This window comes from Astatotilapia calliptera, chromosome 2, assembly GCF_964374335.1.
Source record: "Astatotilapia calliptera chromosome 2, fAstCal68.1, whole genome shotgun sequence".
NCBI classification, from domain to species: domain Eukaryota; kingdom Metazoa; phylum Chordata; class Actinopteri; order Cichliformes; family Cichlidae; genus Astatotilapia; species Astatotilapia calliptera.
Genome location: NC_137423.1, coordinates 27,225,212 through 27,252,372, shown reverse-complemented (window position 1 = coordinate 27,252,372; position 27,161 = coordinate 27,225,212). Strand labels below are relative to the sequence as shown.

Sequence of the window (27,161 nt, the reverse complement as noted above, 5' to 3'; positions counted from 1 at the left end):
CATCTGTTTTTGCTTTCAGTTTGACAGATAGTCCACCAGAAGGAGATGGTCTAAAGACTAGCCTAGTCTAGCCTGTGCAGACCATAGCTTTCATTCCATATGGCACCAAGTCTATTTTCATTTTTATTTAAAATCTGAAGAACCAGAACATCACACCAGCCATTATCACTGCCTTATAAAAAATCCAGCACACTTTCCTGCTCTGAGGTATATCATTATGCTTCTGCCGTTAACCGACTTCCATAAATGTGTTCTTTCCACTGTCATTTACTGGCTGCATCAGCCTGCCGTGCATTATTGCTGCAGGGACATGCAGAAATCTGCAATTATGCCTCTTAAAAACCAGTGTAGACATTATGTAAGCAAGAAAATGTGTAGTATTTTACTCACCCACATACGTAAACATGTTTGATTGTATTACTTACCATGTAATACTTTTTGTTTTTTTTATGTTAGAGCTTGTCTCAAAACTCTGCTTATTTAAGCGTCTGCACAATATGACAAGCATTAAGGCTTTCTTTGCTTTTGTGTCTCTCAACAGGTACAGTACACACACAAAACAGCCCCAGCATTCGTGTGTGCGTGTGTGTGTTTGTGGCAGATCCCTGCTTAAAAAAAGAAACTCCTACCCATCAGTAAGCATTCAGAGATCGTAAGTACACCTTCTACCCTACCTTCAATTTTCTCTGACTTAATGTGCCAAAGCTGTATATGTATATACGGCTCCCAAGTTAATATCACACTGTGCGACTGTTGATATAGTACAAAAAGATAAAAGTAATTCAAACTAAAAGGCCTATTAGACAGAGCATGAATCTTGTGGAAAAAAAGAAGATTTCTAACTCCTTCCCTTTGAGTTTGACCCAACAAAAGCGTATAAATCCTAGTCTTACAAAAATGAATCTCTAAATCCTTTATCAATGAGCCACAGGCAAAAGCTATTGAGTTAAATTTTGCTTAAATACATCTGCGTCTTCCTCACTGAATGATTGCGCTGTAACAAGCCATTTAAAACGAGTCATGCATAATCGTTCTCAATTCTTTAGCCTCTAACCTTCTCAGTCTCTGTGTCTTTCTTCAGAAACATAACCTATATATATTCTGTCAGGAGGTTGCGAACCCTGTCTTGGCGGGACTCCTGTGTTGCTATGATATTGCAGTAATGCTGTGCTCGCACGTACAGAGGCGTTTTGTGTGTGTGTCTGTGTGTCCTCTGCAGCTTTTGCTCACATCTGCAATTCTGCATTGATTCCATGCCAGTGAGCAGAGAGCTGATGCAGAGTGGGAAGGGGGGGTGTCTGTGTTATAGCCAGGTACATCAGCTAGCGGCTATTGCCATGGTCGAATGTGCTTGAGGGAGTTTAATAATGCTGCAGTGTGAAAAGTCTGCAGGCAATACAGTAATGAAATTTGCTGCAGTCATAAGACATTGTGTTGAAATGTACTGTATATGTTACATACACATGTCACAAAATTTATTTATTTTTCATCGTTTATCACTTTGAGACTGAAATATCTCAGACTAGGATTTTTAGGCATTACAGAATAGTGTAACAAACATGATTATTTTTCATAAAGGAAACACTCACCCCCAGTTGGACATTTTCCCTAATTAGCATATGAAATATTCAAAACATGTTGTTTATCCTCAGAGCGCTTTAGGATATAAAAAAACAACAACTCATAGGCCACTTATTGTCTTCGAAAGGTGGCCTTTTATGCTTGTCAGACCTCCTCTGTGCCGAAACCCTGCCGTGTATTTTATCACCTCTTTTTGTTACGGGTTGGTGGTCAGAGACAACTTAAACGAAAAAAGTTTGCAGAGTGTCTCACGAATCAGCTGATAGTGGTCCGCGTGAGTCTGTGAGAGATGTTAGGGATGTAAACTTGCAACCCCCCTCCAAATCGAGCATTTTCATTCCAAATGCAACGTGACGGATTTATGTGTAAAATGTCGTTTCGACCCCGCTACAGAATTTCATCTTTGTTCCTGTGTGTCCTGCCAGTTTTCATCCAGTCTCGGTGTACAATGCAGAGCTTTGCTAAGCCAATAACTGCGAGTCTGCAGCCATGTTTGCAGCTCAGTGAGGCTGCACTTACGCACAGTGGTGCTTTCACAATGCTAATGTCACCATGCTAACTTGCTCATAATGATGATGCTGAAATGGCGGGTATAAATCATGGTGTTCAGCAGCCCATTTAGCATGTCAGCCAGCTAACGTTGCAAGCAAAAGCACTTAACATAAGGGTCATGGCAATTTGGTTTATAAAACGTATTAGACAAATTTAAAATTTAAGCTAGTGATGCCGTTAGCTGATCATCCAATGTACTGTAATGACATCTATTAAATGGGAAGCACAAAAATTAAACCTATCTCATGGTTGTGGTCAGGTATTAGTCTGCACCAAACTACTAGACTGAACAGCACACAGACTGACCAATCGACATGCTGCTAGCGTGACCAAAAAGTTTCATTTCATCAAATCTGTAAACACATTTGACACTTTTGTTCAGTTTGACAGCTGCATGTAGTTGTACCCCACAAATAAAGTGGTGCTCCTGAATGGTGTTACTCCCAGCAAAGAGAGGCCAGTGTCCTTTTCCACTTCACAGAGATTTGAACAAACTGTGATGAGTGGAGAAGGCCACAGTGGACCTGACTTGCCGGGGACAGAAAACATAAAATCATCCTCTGTGAGGGTGGATACAAACTACAACTCAACCATATGGAAGGTATAACTATCAAAGGCAGGAGGGAAAGGAGTCTGTTTTTCTGCATCCGTGCATTATATACATGGTGATGTTTTTCCCTAGGAGACTCCAGTGTAAGCTTTTAAGATAGGGCAAGGGCATTCGAAACCATATAGTGGAAAAAAAACTAGTTCAGACTGACAGATCAGATAGCGATTAAGTCTGAGATGCAGTTAAGCCACAGTCACATCACCAGAAATGCTTCATAGACACTTAATATAGCAGTGTAGCTTAGCTGGATTTTATTGGACTCTCTCCTCACACTTTCTGCATCAAATTTCTCCTTACATGATTTTTAGGCCGATACTGATTGTGGGATAAATGAAGGATTTATCTCCAAACCCTCCTGAAATATAGTGACAGTAGAAGGTAATAGGCACTAAATAGGACACCACAGAGACATCAAACCATTTGAACCATCCAGAGGCAGGTTAGAGACCTGTGCTTGTAGCCTGTATCAAATCTTTTCCAAAGGTTTTCATCAAAGACAGATGTACTTTAATACAGTGAAGCTGCCGTTTGAATCCTAGTTTCAAACACCAGTCCGCTTCGGTTAAGAGGTCTCTTTTACTCTTTTGGTACATTGCTACTGACACGGGAGCTGGCCCAATTCAATGGCTGTATTGATAAAATTGATTAAATGACAGTCTGCCATGTGAGCTTACTGCAGGGTTCTCTCTATCTGACAACCCATGCACTGCTCAAGGACCCCGCTCAAATTTCTCTCCAGTGTCTTTGTTCACATGTCATCAGGGGGCAACATTAGCAGGTAAACTCATCAAAGGCCAGACTGGATTTCCTAGGGGTGCAGCACTTACCGGTTGAAAACCAGCACACAGATCTTCGGCCAATTCGGTTTTTGATGCTGTGACCCTAAAGTCACTCCATCTCTGCCCTCTCTCCTGCGTCTCCCACACTCGACTTCTCCATCATTTCTGGCTACAACTCTCTCTTTCTTCTTTCGTTTGTGTATACTCTGGATTCAACTTGTTTTCGCAGTTGAATGCTCTAAGATGTTGAGCTCAGAGCAGCCATCAAACACTGCAAATTTCCTTATGTCTGGTCCCTCGAGCTGGGAGGCTCTGAGAGTCCTCAGATGTCTCTTCTCCTTCTGTTTAGACAAACAGATGCCAACATCTTTGGGAAGCTAACAAGGCTAGGCTTGTGCTAACATGTTGATAGAAAAAGAAAAGAACTGCGGTAAAGCAGAGACTGCTGCTTCTAATTGAAGCTAAACTATTGTAATCGGCCAATCACAGGCAGACTGTCTTTTCTTTTTGCAAAGTTCACTATTTAAACCAAGTTTTATCTCTTCTAAATAATAGCGGAACTTTTAGAAGCAGGGTGTACTTCTTAGTGTGTGTGTGTGTGTGTGTGTGTGTGTGTGTGTGTGTGTGTGTGTGTGTGTGTGTGTGTGTGTGTGTGTGTGTGTGTCCTACACGTGTACACGGCTAGGCGTGATCATCTCTATGCTCGTCTACATGGTCCTCATGTTCTGTCACAACACTATCTGACAATGAGCAGCTCTGTCACACTGTGTGACACAGCGCTCCAATTAATCACGGAGAAGGACCACTAATGAAGTCATTATGTATTCTGAGAGTTTCATCTTGACATCTACTTTTCCCAGTGAAGAAACGACTGCTGCAGAATTACACATTAAAAAGCTTAAAGGCACGGCGATAATGGATTAGGAAAAATGGAGTTTGACAAGTGAAATGTAACTGAACAGAACAAAACAGGGTATGATTTAGTCCGTCTCTGAAAGTGTTTATGTGGGCTATCTCCTTTTTTTCTACCGGTGCTGTTATTTTGTTTTCTTGTCTCCAGATTTTTCTAATGCCTTTATAAATATTTTAATGAGTCCAGGAACACAGACCCGATGCCCCTCTGATCTCAGAAAGGGACATCACATTCATCGTAAAAAATCTATTCATCAGTACAGTTACAATCAAAGAATACAGTCTGCCCAGGGTGTGAGTAAGACTTGTTTTAGCGCTGTATGTGTTGTAAAATAATAACATCCTTAAAAACAGAGAATAACAAGAGCATTCAGAGAGCGCAACTCCCCCTGAAGGGCGAGGACTAAATTGAAACTTTGATGTTTTATGACATTTTTATTACAACATGCTGACGTCAGACTGTTTTTTTGGAACTCCCCAATAGTGACGTCTGCATTGTTATCATAGATCATTTATGCTGATGTTAGCATTGTTAATAAGGAAATCTAGTGTGGTATATTGTTCTTTTTGTGTCATTGTTAAATTACATCTTGATGTATCTGTAGCTCAAACAATAAAAATGTCCCCCAATAACTAATATATTGCTATAACGTTTAGAGATGATCCAATGGAAACTAATTTTTCGAATTCGTGTGACCCTGATCTTTGACCTTTGACCTTGAAGAATTACAGTATACACTGATGTTTTTTATTATCTTAAATGTATGATTGGAGCAGTATGAGGATTTTATAAGCTGTAAACACTTGAAATCTTAAGAAATATTCATTGAGTGAGAAAACTTGATGACATCACTATGGCTACGTTCACACTGCAGGTCTTGATGCTCAATTCCGATTTTTTTGATCAAATCCGATTTTTTTGTCTGCTCATTCACACTACAAATAAAATGCGACAGCAAACGCGCTCTAGTGTGAACGCTCAAAGCGGCCCGCATGCGCAAAAGAAGACTTCACACACAACGCGCTCTGTTTAGACCCAGAGCAAACAGTATTGTTTGACTGATGACCCTTAATATAAAGAGTTCGGACTTTACATTTCCCAATTTTTTCTTTAAGTTATTTTGTTATTTACATAATAATGTAAATAACCTAATAATGATCCTTATTGCTGTTTTAGAGAGGAGCGGTGCTTCAAAGGATAGTTGCAGATTTCTGTCAGAATCTGCAGATTATACAGTACAAATAAAATGTTCACGTTTCTCCAACATTGTCTTCCCAACAGTTTCACTGATATCTACACGGGATGGCCAGAGAAGCGTTCGCGATGTCTTCTCTGGCGCTGATAATTGGCGTCTGTCTTGTGTCGGTGACGTAAAAGACGGATTTAATGCGACCTGACCGTTCACACAGCAGTCGCTTTCTGAAACATCGGATATGTATCGGATTCAGTACCACATACGAAAGTGACCCAGATCGGATTTGAAAATATCGGATTTGTGCCGTTCACACTGTCACACCATGATCGGATATGGGTCGCATAGGGTCAAAAAAATCGGATTTGATGCGCTTTCGCCTGCAGTGTGAACGTAGCCTTTGACATTGCAGGGCTTTGTATCAAAAAAAGAAAAACAGTGCTGTATAAAGCTCTCTCTGTGGCCTTTCACATGACATATTACTTGAGATGGTTTCTTGATTTTTTTTTTCAGAATCAGAATACTTTATTAATCCCGAAGGAAATTAGGGTTACAGCGGGCAGCACGCTAATGGCGCATGCGCACTTACAAAGGAACCTTCTGACCAACTTTACACAAACATCACATTGGGGAGACATGTCAGAAAGGTAGGCTGATAGGAAAAAAAATCAACGAAAATACATAGCATGAGGTAAGAGGAGGAGAAAAAAAACTCCACTCAGACTGAGCTCCTAGTGGGAGAACAGTTTGATAACAGAAAAAAACCCACCTCAGCACAAAAAGCACATGACTATCAATACACCATAGAAACACAAGACAAGCAACAGGGGCGGGTAAAGGGTAAGAGAGAGCCGGTGTTGACAGCGCATCCGGGCCTGCAGCATGTCTGCGCTGGTCCAGTCGACTGCACAAGCGTTGAAGGCGTTTCGAAAGGGAGGGGGGATCAGTGTGTGCATATCAGTGTGTATGTGTGTGTCCAGAGTTCAGCTGAGACAGTATCCTTTGCCCTGCCAGGCTAAGTAAACAGTCTTCCAGCCAACCCAGGTGGCCTTGCATGGAATGGGGGGAACAGTCTAAACACAGTCGTTATCAGGGTGTTTTGTTCAGCTCCAGCCTTGAGGCTGCAGCTGACGCCGAAGGGGACTCCGCATGAAGTGATGATGGTTTTTACTTTAGTGCGAACAACTCATATGAATTTCAAAACTGTTCTAACAGTCCAACACTGGTCTCTCAATCTCCCGTTGGAGAGCCGTGAGCTTTCTATGATGTTATCCAAACTTACTTTCCGTGATGTTGTCGTTCTTTTTGCTCAAAGAGCAGGTTCTGAGAACTCACGACCGCAGTGCACTTCCCCAAGATGTGATCGAATTTGCACTCAAAGGTGTTATTCGAGCGAGCCCCTCCAGATGTAATCCAGTTTTTCACTCAGAGGTCTTGTTCTGAGTATTCACGGCAGTCGTGCGTTCTCCAAGATCTTCTCCGTGCTGCACTCAATGAGCCCATTTTGAGAAACTCACGCCTCGTCCCATCATTTCAATCCCAGCGGGCAGCCTTGTGGGGGTTTGAACAGAAGTAAAAAGTAAGTAAAAACACAAGACAAGGACATAAGAAGCTAAGCAGGGAAGATAAGGGCAGGAGAGGAGAAAAGTGCGACCGCCTTCGCTGAGAGCCAAAAGGGTTTCAAGGTCAGCTTTGACTTTGGGTGCTAACAATAAAGGTCAAGGTCAAATGCTTAGTCAACCAAGGTACTCTTGTCACTCAAGGCCTACTATATTGTTGTGAAATTGAAGAGGATCCGCAAAAAATTGTGGGTGATATAAAGGTTGTACTGATTTTCCCATTTGCTGTGAGTTTGACCCGATTGTCATCAAAATGTCCAGGAATCTATCCCCATTGCTCAATATTTTTTGACACTAAGCAGAATAATCTCTATCAGATGAATCACTTTGTTTACAGTGGTGTCCCAACACACATCACAATGACACTCAAGCAGTTTTGATACAAGACCTGACCTGTGTACTAGCATGACAAAGGCTCCAGTGTCAGCAAAGTCTGGCGAACAGCTCATAGTTGCTTGTCGCTCTGTGATCGTTTTTTTCTTTGTGTGCAGATGTGTGTGTTTTTTAGTGACAGTAATATATTTTCATTTGTGTAAATGTCTAAAGTCTGAAAGCAATTATCAAAAAAAAAGGAGAGTTCAGTTCCTCAATGTGTCTTTTAAATTACATTAATGTACAACTAGTTTATATGATAAAAGGATGTGGAAGTGAAATGTAACTCTAAAAAAGAACAAAACAGGATGTGATTTAGTTCATCTCTGAAAGCGCTGCTGTTATTTTGTGTTTTCTTGTCTCCAGATTTTTCTAATGCCTTATAAATATTTTAATGAGTCCAGGAACAAAGACCCGATGCCCCTTAGATCTCAGAAAGAGACATCACAGTCATCGTAAAAATCTATTCATCAGTACAGTTACAATCAAAAAATTCAGACTGCCCAGGGTGTAGCTGAAACTAGTCTGCTTGCACCAGCAATGGAACGCTTCAAGAGACCTATTTGTAAAAATGCGGCGTCCTCAACAGAAGCCACATGAAAATCTTCTTTATGAGATCATCCGTAAATGGCAGCGATCAGCAAACTCATTCTCAACAGGTCCTGAATGCAGCCGTGCATTTCAAATCACCATAAAATGTGACACTTCAATGGCATGCCCCTGACTAAATTGAAATATAAATAAATATTATATGTATATGAACAGTGAGGGAGAAAAATGATTGTTAAAAAAGAATCTCAGCAAGATCTGAATCTGAAAACAAAGAAGCGAAACATGAGCAACAGAGATGCATTTACACAGACACGCGTGCACCCGGCCAATCAAAAACAGCGAGTGACAAAATGTGAAAGGTAATTCTAAAGAGATGAGTAACAGCCTTCACATTGTACCATCGGCTTGTTAATGGATGCAGTGAAAACAGTAAATAAATCTGATTTTTTTTTCAGCTTTGTACAAATCCTAAATCAGTGCAATAAATGGTACTCTGCTTTTGTTGATGTCCTGCGTGCGAACAGTGTGTGTGTGTGTGTGTGTGTGTGTGTGTGTGTGTGTGTGTGTGTGTGTGAGAGAGAGAGAGGCGCTGTTAAAGACCAGCATTTGTAAGAGGATGATGAGGTAGTCTCAGCGGGTTGTACAGTGTATCATCTTACTTATAACATCTCTTTATACCTCATCCTTGAGGCTTACAGCTGCTGCACTGTGAGGATGATACTATGGGTCCCTGATCCTCAGCTTCCACAGTGATCCCTGTCCTATGGAGTATTTAATTACAACCTACTGAGTTACAGTCAGACTGCTGAATACACGCATTCATTTTTGCACTTCAGGGTTACTGTTTTTGGACAATTATTTGAACTAACTTTTTTTTAAAAGTGCTAAAACTACCGTATGTTGGCTTGTTATATACTACCATATACTGGTCAGATTTACTACTGAAATAGCAGTAGTGTGCTATCTCCGTGAGCTTTTTAGGGCCCTTGCAGGGAGGAAATTCTCACTTTCTGACACACCTTCAAAGGGCTATTTGTCAGCTAAGGCCCGGTTTCAGGTCAGTGATGGAGGCTGGGGACTGCAATATGCCACGGAGTATCCTCACACAGACAGAAGTACAAATGTGTGTCTATCTAATAACAGAAATGAGAGTAAAAGAAATGAAGCAATTTCCAGTTTGAGTGCAATATCCTGAGAATAGCAGCGCAATATCCGCAAATACCCAACAGCATAAAGGTGTTTAAAGCTGTACACACTACTTTTCATGCAAGGCAGAGAATGTGAGTTTGTGCTTGCATATATCGTATCTCCATGCTTAAAGACTTTTTGTCGGGGACTCATTATTTGACTACCCTGCGCACCTCCTCCTTACAGACACAAAGACACACACAAATGGTGCACATGTGCACTGTGAAGGCTTTCTGAAGCATGAAATAAGCTTTCCTACGGGAACAATGAAGAAGAGAGTGGTTTGTGTCCCTTGCTATTTCTTAATTAAGTACGCACAGCTCTTATCTTAAAATCGTAAATGTCACCTTCGGGCTCCTGGCTACCTCTCTGGTCCTCTCTTTTTCTCACGGCTTTTTAGTAAAAATGCTCAAATGTAGTCAGTGTAATGAAGCGGGTGGCCATGCTCCTAATAAAAAGGGGTACAGCGAATAAAGGGTTGTGTTGCCACAGCAGCGGGTCATTCATTATTTTGAAATCCCAAAGATAAACATTACCACTGCAAATTTTAATGAAGCATAATCCTCTCATCAGCAAATAAGTTGTAAAGTGAACGCAAAACACAATGAATGCATTTGCGAGGTTCAAAATAAGGACCTTTACCGGATATAATAATTTTGTCATTCAAACCTCATCCAGCAATCAGGTTCGGTGGCATCTGAGCGCTCATTTTGTTGATGTTCACAGAAAAATTCATCCCATGCTTCCTGAAGTGCCTCCTACAAGTTAGATTGCATTGTGTGCACTCATTATGTCCTGTACAATCAAGGTGTTCTCACAAAAGCTCACAAGGGTTGAAATCCTATTACTGTGCTGGTCACTCCATTCAGACAAAATACCTGCTGATGGTTTCTTCTCTAAAAATTTCTGCATAGTTTGGAGCTTCGTTTTGGGTCATTTATTTGTTAAGGGAGAAAATTGCCTCCAATCAAGCAGCATCCACAGGGTGCGGCATGATGTGGCAAACACAGTGAAGATCCTTTCTATTCTGTTTGAGGAAGTCATCTCATTCCCCTTCACTGTGTTTGACAGATGATGTCCAGCCCTCCTCGCGTTCACTTTTTCTTCTTCTCCAGCATCGCACAAGTTTCCTACTTTCTAACGCAAACCCCTTGAACTTGGCTCCATCTGTTCATAACAGGTGTTTCATACCTTCTCCTGTCCTGTGTCTGTGTTCTTTTGCCCATCTTAATCTTTTCCCTTTAGTGCCAGATGTGGCTTTTTCTTTCCACTTCTGCCGTGAAGCCAGGATAGTTGAGTTTCCACTTTACTGTCGATGTTGAGACTGGGGTTTTGTAGATACTGTTTAATGAAGCTGCCAGCTTAGAACCTGTGAGGTGTCTGTTTCTCACACTATAGGCTCTGTTGGACTCATCTTCTTGGCCTCTCTCTTCTCTTTCTATTCTGGGCAGCGCCGCTCTGTGAACGGAGTAGTACACACTGTTGTTTCCCACATGGAATAGCTTTCATTTCTTGAAACAAGAATACCATTTTGAGACTACAAGCGAACCCACAGAGGCTCGTGCTCCAGACACTCAACTAGTCATATTTCTTGCATCTTTAATCAGCAATACAGCTTTCAGCTGCGCTAACATAATTGGAAAAAAGACTTTTCTAATGATCAGTCTGCCTTTTAATATAATAAACTTGCACTTTGGTATGGTTATGTCGATTCCTCTGGAACCATGAAGGATTTCTGATTAATGATTCCATTAAGCAGAAATCGTCATCTGCAACATTCCTGACCAATTAAATGTTATTTCAATTAAAAACAAACGTGTTTTGTTTTTCAAAAGGCAAGCGTGCTGCAAGGCAAAAAGAATCCTCTGCACTGAATCAAGCGTCAAAACACAGAAGAGTTTATTTTCCAAGATAGGTAAATAGACTCTCAAATCTCCCCTCCCTTCCCTCTCCTTCTCCTGTCTTCATATCACACTCAAGGATGTGTGTGTGTGCGTGTGTGTGTGCATGTGCGTGATGCGCTCTGGACTGTGATGAGCCAAGAGGAGGTAGTTTGACGATAAGAAACATATCGGTGCTCGGCACCTGTCTGCCTGCCTACCAACTGACTGACTGACTGACTGACTGACTGACTGACTACACAAGCCAATTGCACGTGAAGTCTCTCTCTCTCTGTCACTAACAAAAGTAATGAGGGAAAAAAAATGTTGTGCAGGCTCGGTTTTGACTCTTAGAACGTTTTCTTGTGTCGTCACATAAAAATCTAACCAAACAAACCTTAAGATGAAACAGAATTTTCATTATTGTGTCAATCCGATTTCAACTTTCAGTATGATCAGAAAAGTCACAGCTTTGAAGACGAAGCAGCTTCGAGGCTCAAACACAGACTATTTTGTCTCACCCGTAAAAAAGCCTCAGTGCATTTGTCACTGTGTAACAAAAAGCTGCACTAATGCTTCTGACAGATTAGCTACTGCCAGTGCAGCTATGCACATTTCAGCTTGTTTTACTTGTTTTAATAGGCGTTCCGGCTCTGATCATATATCCCCAATACAAACAGTTTACTTTACACTGTAAAAGAGAAAAAAATGATACACTCTGTATATCTTTTGTCTTTCCAGCTCTGGTTTGTGCTTGGCTCGGCTTATGACTGCAACAGGGCAGCGGAAAGAGTCATAAAGCACAACCGTTAATTATTTTAATGCCATCAGACGTTCATTTGTCGGGGGCTTATAGTAAACCTAAGCATACACACGCACAAAAATATGCCTGTCTCCAGTGCATCAACCATCGTATCTAATTAACGTCTGACTGCGTTCTATTCATTACTTCCTACGTTTCTGTCCTCCCCAACCCCTCGCGCGCTCGTAAACAAACACTGCATTGCACAAACCTCTCAGCGCCCCTGTCATAACACCACCACTTTGCAATCAACTTTGCTTTCTCAAACTTCACACACATGGCTGAGCACAGGCTATCACACTGGCGTGGAGGAGAGAGGAGGAAACGAGCTGTGACAATTAGCTGAGACAGTGCCGGGGCCTCAAGGAGAGAGGCAGCGTGCACCTCTTAGACACTTCAGGGAAAGTCCACCACTGACGGGAGGTGTGAAATTTACCATAAAATGTTGGAGGAGTCTTTAGTGCTATCTCTTCCCATTCTTGGCGCTGGATTAGAAATAAAGTTATGTGCTTTAGTGACAAAGGCATGAAAAATTAAGGACACTTCCAAAGAACAGCTAGAATTATTACAATGTGACAAGCTTTCACAAAAAAATGACTTCTTCTGTTTATCTATGGTATAAATCCTCTCATCTTTCTCCTATTCTTGCCTTTACCACAAAGACACAAATGTTCCCAAATGTACTGTAGGAGCAGTCATTATGCAATAGAGATTGATCCTTTCAAACGCTCCTGCAAAAGACCACCCGGAGTATTACCTGCGATCTTGTTGATTATCTCCACATTCCCATCGACTGGCATGTGTCTCCTCCCCCCAACCCAATACTCATGCTGCACTTATCACTCTGTGGTTCCTGATACAGAGCTACGGTATTGATCGCACCCCATTAACAAGGATGAAAGTGCACAGTTGCAGTCTGATTCATCACAAATCACGGTGCAGCCATCACTCAGTGGGCCACCTACACTCACAACTGAAATAAACATCCCTCCGCAGGTAGCCTTCCAACGTGCTACCTTCTATAAAACGATTCCACCAAGTCCACCTCATAAAAGACCAGAAGAGCTGAAGTGCGTGTGTGGCTATACACAATTTATATGAGTCAAAAGGCAACAATGGGAGACGCTATCCCCCCAAAACTATCTGATACACTCTCTCCATTTAATTGTTCTGGCTGAATGCCTCCAGAATCGATATCAATGTGAAACTGGACTTGCTACTTTGTCATCTTTGCAGACAATAAATGGACAAAAGTTGGCAAAATGGTCAATATATCATGAGTCTGTCAGAATAACGTCATAAAGATTGAAAGCAGCATTTGGGCAGTGAGAAAAATAGTTTGAGCACACTTATTTATTCTTGAAAGATATCAAGGAACCATTTTTTTTTCTTCAAATATTGAACACCCTGACTGATGCGAGCGAGCGAATTACACACGACAATGACAGCCGCAACAAGAACTGCATGCAGTCAGCGGTTCTGCTTCAATGCAATAGTCAAGCTCTTTTAGACGCACGCACCACAGCAGGCTGCGTATTCCTCTCTCCTCTCCTTTGCCCAGGGTGCATTAAATGGATTAAAGCACTAAGAGCAGCCAAGCATATATTCATTTCCTCCACACTGAGGATGAGAGCAGCAGACAGCATATTATAGAGTGTCACAAAGTCCCGGGATCATCTCTCCAAATCAAAAAAAGCAGAAGATTAAAATCTTTGAGAGCAGATGCAATCTTCTTCATTTAACAGTGCTGATTCCAAAGTGTTTGTTTGCTTTTTACGCAAGATGAGTGGGAGTTATCCTGCTCGGATGTGAAAGCTACACAAGTAAAAATTAATCACAACATAATTACTAAGAAACAGAGCTGAAGTCAGAAGAGCTTCTGATATTTCTCCAGACAGGTTATGATATTGGTTCTGTGTCATCAGTTTGGATGAAGAATACTTGAGAGGTAAAAGAGATTAAAAAAAAAAATGCTATGTATCGAGAGTCAAGGGGTTTCATCCTCGTGGCTATTTTTTGGTAATAATACTCACCCTAAGCAGGATAAACTCTTTCAGATGAATTACCTTGTTTTCAAGGGTGCACCAACACATATTACAATGACACAAAAGCAGTTCTGATATCTGATCTGACCTGTGTATACAGAGGCTACAATGTTAGCGGAATAGCTCAAAGTCTGGCAAATAGCTCGTTGCTTGTCACTCTCTAATCTTTTTGTTGTGTGTGTGTTTTAGTGACAGTAATATATTTTCATTTGTCTAAATGTCTAAAGTCCAAATGCAAATATTAACAAAAACTAATTTAGCTTCCTAGCTGCTGACAGACTTCACTTCATCCCCGTCCTCTAAACTGCATTCATTTACAGCTAATTTACATCAGTAAAAATGATGTGGATGGAGTTTTGTCTGGATTTTTCTCTCTAATAATGTGTCAAAAATAAAGTGTGCTTTATTGTGGCTGTTTTAGTTACTTGGTCATAAAAAAGTCCAATGTTTGTGCATAAGTTAAAATAGCTCAAATATGAATGCATGAAAAACTGATGGAGTATATTTGGTAACCTTATCACCTTTAATATACTCTGCTCGCAACCTTTTACCAGAGTCCTAGCATGATCGTAAAGCAGCGTTACATAACTCAAGGGTGGATGGATTTTTCTCATCTAAAGTAAAATTGTACACTTCATAACCTCTGCCTCCCATTAATGGCAGAACCCCACTGTAACCGTCATCAGCTACATCCTTCACATAATGGTGTCACTCTGTGTGCTTTACATTGTAATGCTGTACACAGAATGAAATTCATATCGGGTCCTTTTATCAGGTTATGCTGAGGTCATAAACACTACAAGAAAAAAAAAGACTGCATGCTTCAAGTCAGTGTGGACTTTCTAAAAAAATACCCTTCACTGCTTTGGCTTCCACAGACTTTTTATAGTTAACTCTAAGAGTCCATCACAGTTTAATTTGATAAAATTAACACAGAAACACTGAATCAACCAATTTTTACAGTTTTCCAAATTGCACATCCTTAAATAAAATGATTAAAACAGGTAAATATTTTGCTTTATGGTAAATAAATAATTGCAAAATGTTAGGGAACTATACTCACTGGTCACTTTATTAAGGTTGTTACCTTCAGGTCTAAAAGTCTTCCGTTCCATCACATCCCATAGGTGATCTATTGGACTGAGATCTGGTGACTGTGGAGGATTTTAGCATAATGAACTGTCTTTAACTGTTCAAGGAGCCGATGTGAGATGATTTCTGCTTTGTGACACGGCGTTTCACTGAATGCTGGAAGCTGCCATCAAAGGATGGGTGACTTATTAATGGATAGATATAGTCAACAATAACACTCGGTTAAGATGTCGTGTTTAAACAACACTCAGTTTGGGGTTAAAGAGGCCAAAGTGTGTCAGAACAAGAGACCATTACACCGGAATCAGGGCGGAGCCATGCTTTTGTGTTTAGGCATAATTCTGACGTTACCATCTGAATTTTGAAGCAGAAATCGAGACTCCTCACAACAGATAATGTTTTCCAATCTTCTGTTGACAGATTTTGGTGAGTCCATTTGAAATGTAGCCTCGGTTTTCTAGTCTTATTTGACAGGAGTGGTTCCCAGCATGGTCTCCTAATGCTGTAGTGCATCTGCTTTAAGGATCACTGTGTTGTGCATTCAGTGCTGCTCGTCTGCATACTCTGGTAGTAACCAGTGGTTATTTGAGTTACTTTTGTCTTCCTGTCACGTCAAAGCAGTCTAGCCATTCTTCTTTGACCTCTGGCATTACCAAGGCATTTTCTGCCAGTGAACCGCCACTCAATGGATATTTTCTTTTTCAGACCATCCTCTGCAAACACTAGAGATGGTTGACTGAGAAAATCCCAGTAGATGAGCAGATTCTAAAATACTCAGACCATCTTATCCTCATTCTGATGCTTGGTTTGAACTTCAGCTGGTTGTCTTGCCTAAATGCATCAAATTTTTGGGTTATTATTTATTTGTGTTAATAAGCAAACTGATGTACCTAATAAAATGGGAGGTGAGTGTAAAATATTTCGCTGAGTGTCTATTTGAGTAAAAAGTAATGATACCTTTGGCTCTGTGAAAGGACAGGAAATACAATTCATGTAATTCTCAGCTGTTTTAATGTGTACATGTCAGCATTTTGAGTAGGTATTAGATCATCATCATCATCTTTATTTATAAAGCATTTTTAAAACAACCACAGCTGACACAAAGTTCTGTACATTACAAATAAATAACACAAGATCCACAGAAACAACAAACTGTTAGCTAAAATAAAAAAAGCTTTGACATCATTTAACTGGGAGGTTTCAGGAAAAAAAGATGGCATAACTGGTGAGAAGCTAACTGGTAATACAAAAATGTTTTATATCTAACACTTAAAAATTTCAGGCTCAAGAATCAACACAGCTCATTTCACTCAGAAGAATTCAGAAATACCTTAAAATGAGAAACACTTTAAGTGTTTGACTGACTTGTTTAAGTTGCGCATTTAGTTAGATACAACACCAAAAAGCTATGCTGACACATTACAAAACCTCAAACAGATTGAATGCACAGCAGTGGATGTTGGTCAGCGATGAGGCAAAAGAAGAGTCAGGCCTAGCTGGACCCAAGTGTGCACGCAGCGGGAGCACAGCAACTCAGCAGGCCTGATAATTACACACCCTGATGGTAGAGCCACTTTGAATTCTCTGCACACTGCCAAAACATACCAGCACTAGATAAGTCACTGGTGAGAGACGGACACGGAGGGAAAGAAAGGGAGGGAGAACTGTTACAGAAGCTCCCAGATCAGCCAGACCCAGACAGCAGGGAAGCTCGCTTGCAAATCAACCGCTTGCTGCGTTCTGAACCTAAGGTGTGGAGTTTTCTGACAGACAAAGCCAATGCACTATGCTAATGGAGCAAATCTTACATTTTAACAGATCTTGCATAATCTTTGGCATACGTGGAATCATCTCATCGTGCCAATAAGCACGAGTAAAAACACTTTCCCAGTAAAAAACAGCGGTGTTAAAGAAGCAAAGAAGCCAGACACAGTAGAAGCTCAGTGAGTTATGTGCAGTATAGCACAGAGGTCAAACCAGGTATTGTGATTACTGGTGCGCTGCACTGTTACGCCCCCTTGTCATTAATACATGTAAATGCAAAACATGCACAGAACTGCTGTACACCAACCGACACAAGCTCATTAATATTCTCTGTTGGGCTTCTCGTGTTATCTCGAAATGAACAAAAAGCATTTGTAGCATCGGTTTTTGCACAGTTAAGCAAATGCATGCATTAATATAGGGTTTGCTGAAGTGTGCCTGAGTGAGAAAATGTGCTTTGACTATTAAGATGCTGCCCAAATATAGAAAGTGTTGAGAGTGTACATGAAATCAACTGCATGTTGCAGACTGCAGAAGGCCACTTTAATGGCAGTCACGGAAGGGTGGAGCTGGGAGGGGCGTGTGGGTGATATCTCATGGGTGGCAGCGATAGGAGAGGGAGGAGGAGGAGGAGGGGGAAACAGCCATGCTGTATTTCTTAGAGAATGAGTGTGACTCTGTGTCGTTCCGCTGTCAGGCGAGCTGCTGAGAACTGCGTGCTTCACTGAAGGGTGACAGCGAAGAGACAGAGCCGCTCTGCTGCTGTCACTGCCACTCTGCCTCGCAGTTTTCAACTGTGGACAACTGGATGTTGTAACTAGTTGCTGGACCTAAAGGGCTAATCATATCATTTCCCCCATTAATGTAAAAGCTGTAGCCAAAGCCAGATGTTAGCTAATGGTGTCATTTATAGCAACTTTGAAAAAATAAAAACTAAAACACGAAGGAGTCTGGAATTGATTTTGTGAAGGTTGGGAGTCTCACCTCCTACACTCGTGTCTTATTATTTACAGTATTTATACATCCTGAAAGGTTAGGTTGGGTAAATAAAAAAACTAGATCAGGAATGAAAACTGAAGCAGTCACACAGGAAAGATTCAGAGTCTTGTCAAAGCAGAGGCTGCTGAGTAAACTTCGGGGAGAGAATAATGCAATGCAGGCCTGGCTTTCTCCTTTCAGCTCCTGACTGATGAATCAAATGTTGTCAAGTGGAACCTCCGCAGCCTGAGAGCATAGATTCACAATAACCAGCCAGGGAAACTGCATCGCCTCCCTATCTTATTGGTAGGAAGCTTATTGGAATATGACGGCTGGTCTCTTTTCCTGAATTGCTTTTTCCACTTAGGAAATATTCTTCATTGCTTACATCCCTGCCTCTATATTTCATCTGATATTTTTTTCCTCTCCTCAGTTTCGCTGCCGTGTGGCTTCATTTAGTTTTTAAACTAATTCCCCATAGCTGCTCTTTTGCACCACCACACTATAATTTAAAAGAAGGCAAACACATTCAATCATATGCGTAAACAGTAGCGCTGCCATGGCGATATATAACAGACTGGATGTTAATTTTTTACTGGTGTTTCCCCCCCCCATTTATTTCATTTTAATTTATGGTTATTGGACTATCAAGCAAGCGTACTGTATGACTCAGGGTAAATTTTTTGAGACTGCCATCAAACAAGTGAGTGTACTTTTGCATGAATATTAAAATGAACTTAAAAAAAGAAATTCTCTGCATTCACTCAACCTCAAACGAAACTGAGAGAGGTGGCCGCTTCCATCTTCCTCGGTTTTAAAGAGCTTATCCACGCTGTTATGAATTAGAAGCAGCTTATACTGTATCACAGGTATATAAAACTTCGTATTTTAAGGCTGGGATGGTGACTCTCGGTCTCACATAGTATACTATGTCAATGCAGATGAATAAAAACAAAAAAAAAAGGACAGAAATATTACATTTATTTATGACCTCTACAGGTGTGCCGCAGTGTGTGGACGTTTAAACCTACCACTTTCCTTCTATAAACATTTGCTTTATGACCAAGAAAGTGAGGGGAAATTCTTCACAAGCTATTACATGGATGAGCTGGCTCTCTTCACCTCCTGCACCTTTTATCAAAGAGGATCACGCTCAGGAACAGTCTGAGCTTCTGTTTTATGGCACGTTTTAATGGACTGTCGCTATGGGAGAAACCGGCTGTCAGACACGGTTTTGCCATCGTGAGACATGGCGTGTACTGCTGAGTGTGACCCAACTGTCAAAAAAGTCCACATGCTGGGACTGAGCCTGTGAATGACAGCAGCTGATCTAAGGTGTGTGTTACCAGGGCTTCAAATAATGGTTCGGGATTGGCAGCAGACTATGTGAACTGGACGAGCAACCGGCTCAAGTCACTATGCTATTCCATAAAAAAAATGGAAAATAAAACGCAGTTGGACTCAAACGCACTGTGCATAATTACAACCATATACCTATAAAAGAGCAGAAACATCTGTCTTCGATTACTGACAAAACAGGAGAGATATTTTCTCAAGATAAAGAAGTGGATCTATCAAATGACCAAATAAAAACCAGGGTGTCAGTCTTTAAGATGCTTCACCAGGTTTGTGTGCTGCTGTTCACGTGTTCTGCTGCTAGTGATGGGAGGGGCTGGGCCATTGTGTGTGTTTTTTTTCTTAACAACCCTATTCTGTACATATGTTGCCTATTATATATACAATACTGTAAAAAAAAAAAAAGTCATAATTTTCATCACACTTTCAGAATCGTCAGCATAGTTTCTGGTGACATCCCTGGTTACAGTAAAGGTTTAAGCTGAAAGTAAGCATTTTACAAAAAAAATATGAATATAGATTAATGAGAAGACTCCACATTGGTGACATATCATTAGAAATTATGGCTGCCATTAACCTTATTAGCAAATTATTTGCAGAACTAGAGCAGGGCGATATGACCAAAAAACATTTGAAAATTTGCGATAACGATATAATTGACACGAGACAAAATACTTTACAACTCCTCAACTTTATTAGTGCAAAAAAAAAAAAACATCAATGTATTTCCACTTAAACAAGCAGCTTTTTTAAGTGCATTAAAGTTATATAAAAAATTAACAGTGCAAATGCAATTCCTTGCTGACAGTTTAACCAAAAGGCATTTCCAGTGGAAATTGGCTGACATATCCTCAGCATAACCATGTATAATATCCACAAAACTTAAAAGAGGTTCTACACACACAATACGGTAATATTATGGTGAAGCACAGTTCGCATCACTCCGCCAGGCTCCTGCCTACGATAGCCGTAATGCTCCAACAATCCATCAAGCGGTGCGGCTTCGTAGCTCAGCAAAGTCGTACTGAAACATTTGACAGATTTTCGAGCGCCGTGTACCACATAAAATCGTTTCGAGGTCAGTAAACACAACCAGAATTCATACATAAGACACACGGGATTATAAGGGGCTCTGTCGATTTTCAGAAAAATTAAAGGATTGATTTTAAGTGTTCTGTATTTCCCAAAAAACACGATAATAACGATGGCCCGCTAGCACGCTCTACCAAAAATAGTGCTTTGTTGTGTATCTGACGGATGAAAGCTAAACCAGTTCCACACTGAAGTTGCAGCATTTTTACAAACCAGTTCCGGTTCATCCGTTTCATTTAATGATCCACTTTCGCTCTTCTCATTCTGCGTCGCTGCCATGTGCGTATGTAAACAAAGGCACTGCGCATGCGCATTTTACCCATATTACCCATATTCTATCGCGATATTTCATTTTCCTATCGTTGCCCAACATTACACCGGTATTACCGTGAACGGTAGGATATAGCCCAGCCCTATGCAGAACTGTTTGCAATTAACTGTCATATAGGAATTGCCTTTCTATTCAACTAAACTATTCCCAGTTGCGTTTAGGTGCAATTATTGCATGTGCCTTCGGAATTTATTTTTTTTTCTTTATTCTGAATAAATGAATGAAGCACCGCATTTATAGACTCCCTTTTAGTTGACTTTGGTGTACACTCAACTCTCAGGTTCAGACGTCTGCCTGCATTTAAGGAAGCAAAAGCACTCATGTTAGAAAAACTGACTTTTCCCTGAGTAGAGCTCAAACTTAACGCACAAATAAGAAAAAATTCAATCTGATATTTTCTTGAAAAGAAACAAAATAAGAGGGAGATCATCAAACCCTCACATTAAATAAAATCAAACTGTTTCTTTTAAAATGGCAAATATTAAAGCTTTATTTGTACTTGTTTCAGGTCTATGGATTCTTTTTTGTTATCATAACACTTTATGAGAACATAAATCCACCAGTTTTGGTTAAGCTGTCTTGTAGACTGCGTCCTTTGGAAGGTGGGACATTATGATTTCCATATTGTGGTGAAGGCTATGTGGTTATATGATCACATTAATGATGTAGGAGTGAGTCAGAGGAGCAGCTTAGCCCAAGACTAACAGGTCAGCACACTACACTCAAGTGGAACAAAGAGAGCTTCAAACATATGGCAGATGTGGCTTTTTTTTTATTATACTTGTGCATCAGGATGTACGAAATGGCGATTCAACCCCTCGGGGATTATTACTGAGAATTACATTAAGTGAACTTAATGCGTCACTCCTGTTTTTGTCTTTTTTTAGTGTCTGCAGGTCAAACTGACACAAAAATATATTTAATATATGTGTGCCATGACTCATTTGCTTAAGATTGGAGTTATATATTAAATATTAGAGTTATAGTACATGCAAATACACCTGTTTATATCGCCCAGATAACCCTATAGGACGTAATATGATAATACCTGTCCACTATTATTTATTTTCATTTGTCATGTTTGAGGTGCTAACAAAAACAGAGTGATTTCTTGAAGACGTCCCGAGCTGTAGCGTGAGTGCAATCTGTGCAAGAATGACAAGATGTCAGTGATTTAACAAGGCTGCAGCTTCTGCTGAAACCGAAAAATAGGTTTCAGCGTCTTCTTGCTTAATGGGATTTGGAGAAGAAAGCAAAGTTTTGTGTCATATCTTTCTCAAGGTTGTGAACTCCGTCGTGAAGAAGTCACATCCTCTCCAAACCAGACTCGAATTTTCAGATCCTTTTCAATAGTTCCCATCTCCATCTCAAAGACAACTCCTCGTTGAGACACGGCAAGCAAAAACACATTTAGGCAAAGCATGCACCACTCTATTTTCACAAACTGTTTCACACTTTTTGGATTGCTTGCACTCAGTGTGCCATTGATACGGGTTCCCTATGAACTGATCCTTTTTCCTCCTTTTTTAAACTATGAATTGCATGAAAGCAGAAATTTTCATTATTTTTGGAACAGTCATTTATAGTGGTGAAACAATTTGGAAAAGAGGACATTTGTAACACGTGCATTGCATCCAGCTGTTTCAACTTCAAGGCTTAATAACTAGTTTTCATTTATGACTACTCCAGTCAGTAGGGCGCATCACACTGATGTGTTTCCACTCAAATAATTTCACCCCAAAGAGCAAAGAAGGGACCAGCAATTCAGGAAGTAAAAGTAATAAACTGGCACATCTTGTAAAATGAGTATTTGGTCTTTTACTACATTTTACATTCATATGAAAAAGGAAGTTTTAATCACAGACTCTACAGGCCTCGGTTAGTTTGTCAAAGATTAAAGCTCATAACAGTTGGAGTGGGAAAAGGAGGACTTTTTTGGAAGGGTTTCAAGAACAAAGCCTCTTCTTTCTATAAAGAACATGGCAGCACAGCTTAGGTCTGAACAAACCTCAAGACTTCTGGAACAACATCTTTTAGACAGATGATACCAAAGTGGAGATGTTTGCCCATAAAGTCCTGACACAAACGCAGAACACCTCACATTACAAACACCTCATATAAGCTGTCAAAAATGGCAGTGGAGGGGTGATGGTTTGGACCCAGGCACCATCACAGTTAGTGAGTCAACCATCAACTTCTCTGTATACCAAAGTATTCTCCAGTCAAATGTAAGGATATCTGTCAAGCTACAGCTAAAACTTGACCAAAAATATGTAATGAAAAAGGGGAATGATCCCAATTGCAGCAGCAAATCTACAACACGAGCGCTGAAAATGAAAAGCCTCAAAGCATTGCTATGACCAGTTAATGTTCAGATCTCAACCTGACAAAAATCCCACAATGGGACCTTAAGAAAGGATAAGCCATGCGCAAAAGAATGCCCGAAAACCCCAATAAACGTAAGCACTCTTCACATTTTAATGAAGAGTGCAATCACAATGTTGAGAGAGATGAGTAAGTAATTCAGAAAACTATTATGTTAAGGTATTCCTGCCACAACCTACTGAATCGTGGGGTGTACTTCGTTTTTCATATGACTGTGTAGAGTCCTGTGAAAACTTCCATTTCCACATGATTGCAGTGGGTAGAGGCCATGTATGTAAAGAGAGGACAGTGTTCATTGGTATTAGTCAAGTAGGCACACAGACACGAGTGTGAAAGCATAGGTAAGCAGGTCAGATATGGTAGAGCTAACTTACACTGAGGAAGGACTTACGGTAAGTCACTGTTATTTACGGTGGCCCTGAGAGGCCAAACGGTCTGCAACTTAAGAAAACATCAACAATAAGAAAAACGCTGCAAAAGCACACAAAACACAACGGAAATAGAAAAAACGACAACAGAAATAGGAAAAAACAGATTTCCAAAAGCACAAAGGAAGTGTTTCTGGGGAGACAATAACCCGACGGACTAGTTGCAGGAACCCAAAACATGCTAGGTGTGTTTTATCGTGGTTCATATAATACTGATGACGGATTTTTAGGCTAATAGTTAGGCTAACACACTTACCTCTCATCTTTTCTTTCCTCACAAAACCGATAGATCCTCCACTTCTTTTAAGTGTCTCCCAGCGCAATTCTTAGCATATTTTGGTTCCTGCAACTGGTCCGACGGGTTATTGCTTCCCCAGAAACACTTCCCTTGTGCTTTTGGAAATCTTTTTTTCCCTATTTCTGTTTTCTTTTTTCCTATTTCCGGTGTCGCTTTTCCTATTTGTGTTTTGTTTCTTCCTATTTCCGTCGTTTTTTGTGTGCTTTTGCGGCGTTTTTCTTATTGCTGGTGTTTTCTTAAGTTGCAGTCCGTTTGGCCTCTCAGGGCCACTGTAGTTATTGCTATTTAAAATGAATGAATATATATATATATATATATATATATATATACACACACACACACACACACACACACACACACACACACACACACACACACACACGTGTGTGTGTGTCACAGAAGTGTTTGGATATGTTTCTTTTGACAGACTGGATGAAACTGCACAGTTTTACTGAAGGACAGGAAGGAAGGAACTTGCAAGATTAAGGAAGAAAAGCAGTGTGCAATCTACTTCCAATTTTAGCCAGGGGACTAAAAAAGGTTTTAAATGATTCAATCCTACAGATAAAATACACAATGAAAAGTTTATCGCAAAGAATGTCCAGGACAGAATTTCATATCAGCCTTCACTTTCCCTGCAGAATGGATTGGGTCGTATTCCCCAGTTGGATTTCTGCACGTCTGGCTCAGGCGGACTGCATTGACAGAAGGGATTAGGCCCAGTGCCGATGGCTTCATTTGATTGGCTCTCTTGGTGCAAAGGTCTGTCTGTGTATCGCAAATGAGAAATTCTAAAATCTTTTGTAAAAACAAAAAACAAAACAACATAAATATTTAGTGAACGTTTTATCGCAGCCTGCAACTGAAAACAGATTAAAGACAATGGCTGCTGATATGTCAAAATGACTTTCCTGTTTGACATTTCCTAGAGGCCAAACATGTGACAGAAAAAGTATCTTTGTCTGGGAAGGCTCATTTCACAGTACACTGAGGAGATTATTGTGTCACCTCTTTCATAATCCTAACAGGATTTCTCCAGAATCAAGGATTTGCTACATATGATACAAAATGTTGGCAAGACTGTTGGCTGAACTTTGGTTGACAGAGGATGTCTGCGATTGAACTAGTAGTATCACTATGCACTTTAAATCCACTGCTCAAAAAAAAAAAAAAAAAATGTGGGCACTTAAGTTAAAATAGAGGGATATCATCCTGTCCAGTTAGGAGACATAAACCATTTTAGCAGTTTTGGTCCACCGGAGAGGCAACAGCATAACAATCCTTCAAAAAGGAAATGGTTTTGCAGGTGGTGGCTGCAGACCATAGCTGTCTCCTCATCTCTTCTGAATGATTTCTCTCTAGTTTCACTTTTTGCTAGTGCCATGTCACTATATCTGCTGCCTATTCGGGCTGCTCATCCAGAAGGGCACAGCCATACTTGGTGTCATGAGAAGGTTTGCCTTGTCTCCCAGCACATTCTCAAGAGTGTGGAGGAGATAACAGAAGAGGGGCTCTTACACAAGGAGAGCTGGACAGAAGTAGCTGCTCATTTCTGTGAGGAGGAACAGGAAGAGCACTGCCGGAGGCCTAAAGAAACGACCTCCAGAGGGCATGTTTCTGTCTAAACTGACACAGACAGACTTTATGATGGCATCAGGGACCACTGTCTTTAAGTGGGACTTGTGCTTGACTGGCATTCAACCAAGAACACCAGAAGAGGCAGGTCCACCCCTAGTGCCCCCTTCTCTTCACAGATGATGTTGCAGTCATCATAACATTCACCACACTGACTCCAGACTCTTTCACACCTGTGACAGGTGCACACTGTTAACCTCCTCTCAACTGTGAATAGAAAAGGGCTCCATTGGCAGACCTGACTTTGTGTTATACCGGAATCACATCTCAATTTCTTTGACCAAAGCAAACATATAACAAGAAGCACTCAGCGAGAGCAAACCTCCACTATGGCAGCTCACTCTCTCTGAGCATATTTACTTTTAAGAGAACAGTATTGTACATTGTGTTTTTTCTTTTTTTATTCTATTTTTATTTTTGTGGTTATAGTGCATTTGTAACATTCATTTCATTGTTTACTCAATTCATTTAAATATTTAATAATAGATATATCAATTGAAAAAATGCTTTGATGGCATATTTATTTTGTTTTCTAAACCAAATTATACTTGTGAACATGCATTAAAACTGACATGTATTCAAATAGTTACATAGCAAAGTCATAATAATATAATATGATATTTACAATCCCCATAAACAATACAAAACAATGGAAGTAAGAAACATAATTTTAAATAGCTCTGTATATGATTATTATATGACCTTGAGACCAATCCAGTGGCCCTGACATGATCATTTACATTTTTATATAGTATTTTTTATATGTTGACAGTACACACGATGCTGGTAAGAGTCAGTTTCTACACCGTTTGTCCATTTTTGACCAGTATTAGATAATAATAATCTTTAAGTTGACCTTGAAGGCCTTGGTGGATGTGAGGCAAATTGTAATGGATTATTAACATGATCCCACTCTACAGCCCTACAGTGCTTTATTAACATTCTGTTAATGTACTACTGCTTGCTAGCAAGGACCCTATTAATAAACCAAACCAGTGTAACCAACTCTCATTTCTCTAAATGCCATTGCTGATGCCTTACAGTCTAATATGTATTCTTTAGCTACAAAACATAAGCTTGGCCTGTCCATCAGTCACAAATAATCACTGTGATACTACACACGTATTGTCTGACTTCTCAAGGCAGTGATCCAATAACACTCAGCTCCTTACAACAGTCCTCACTTTCCAATTAGTGCTGCACAACTCCCAAGTTTCTGATTGTGATTCCATCTCTCATTCATATTATAAGTTATATTCCAAATGTTTAGCAGACTCAGTTAATCAGAGTGATTAACAATTAGTGTAACAGTAAAATAAGTGAAAATTCCTCAAGCATTGATGGTAAGTAGCCAGATAAATCAAAGTGCCATGGGTAAGTGTCATGCCAATTGTTGCTGAAATTGACTCTTTGATTCTGTAATTAATATAATAATTAAATTGTAATTAAGAATCAACATTTGAGATGCCGCATCCAAAAGGATAAGCCGCAACTACCGCATGTGGGAATAGCCTAAACTAACACTCAGTTTAAATAACGTTGCACAAGCAGAAAAAACGTTGCATTCATTGATTCATGCATGAAAAAAGCTCCATGGCCTGTTTTGCTATTTGACTATTGTTCTGCAATATTCACAACAAACAGTCAAATTGATAACGTTGCCATGCAAGACATTTCTTTCATTATCAAAGTTGTATAGTTTATATATGTCCTTTGT

The 27,161-nt window shown here is 40.2% G+C and overlaps 1 protein-coding gene and 1 long non-coding RNA gene across 3 annotated transcripts in view; one reads left to right on the top strand and one right to left on the bottom strand.

Moving 5' to 3' along the window:
• Window positions 1-532: 532 nt before the first annotated feature.
• Window positions 533-27,161, top strand: part of frmpd3 (FERM and PDZ domain containing 3) — a 47,291-nt gene continuing 20,662 nt past the window's right edge. For both annotated transcript variants that reach the window (XM_026190934.2, XM_026190912.2), the window contains exon 1: window positions 533-652. The gene's annotated coding sequence lies outside the window, so the exon portion shown is untranslated. The remainder of the gene's footprint in view (window positions 653-27,161) is intronic.
• Window positions 6,120-15,305, bottom strand: LOC145431429 (uncharacterized). Its single transcript, XR_013911733.1, has 2 exons — window positions 15,149-15,305; window positions 6,120-7,178 (listed from the first exon to the last, which is right to left on the bottom strand). It is a non-coding gene; the product is annotated as an uncharacterized LOC145431429 (long non-coding RNA).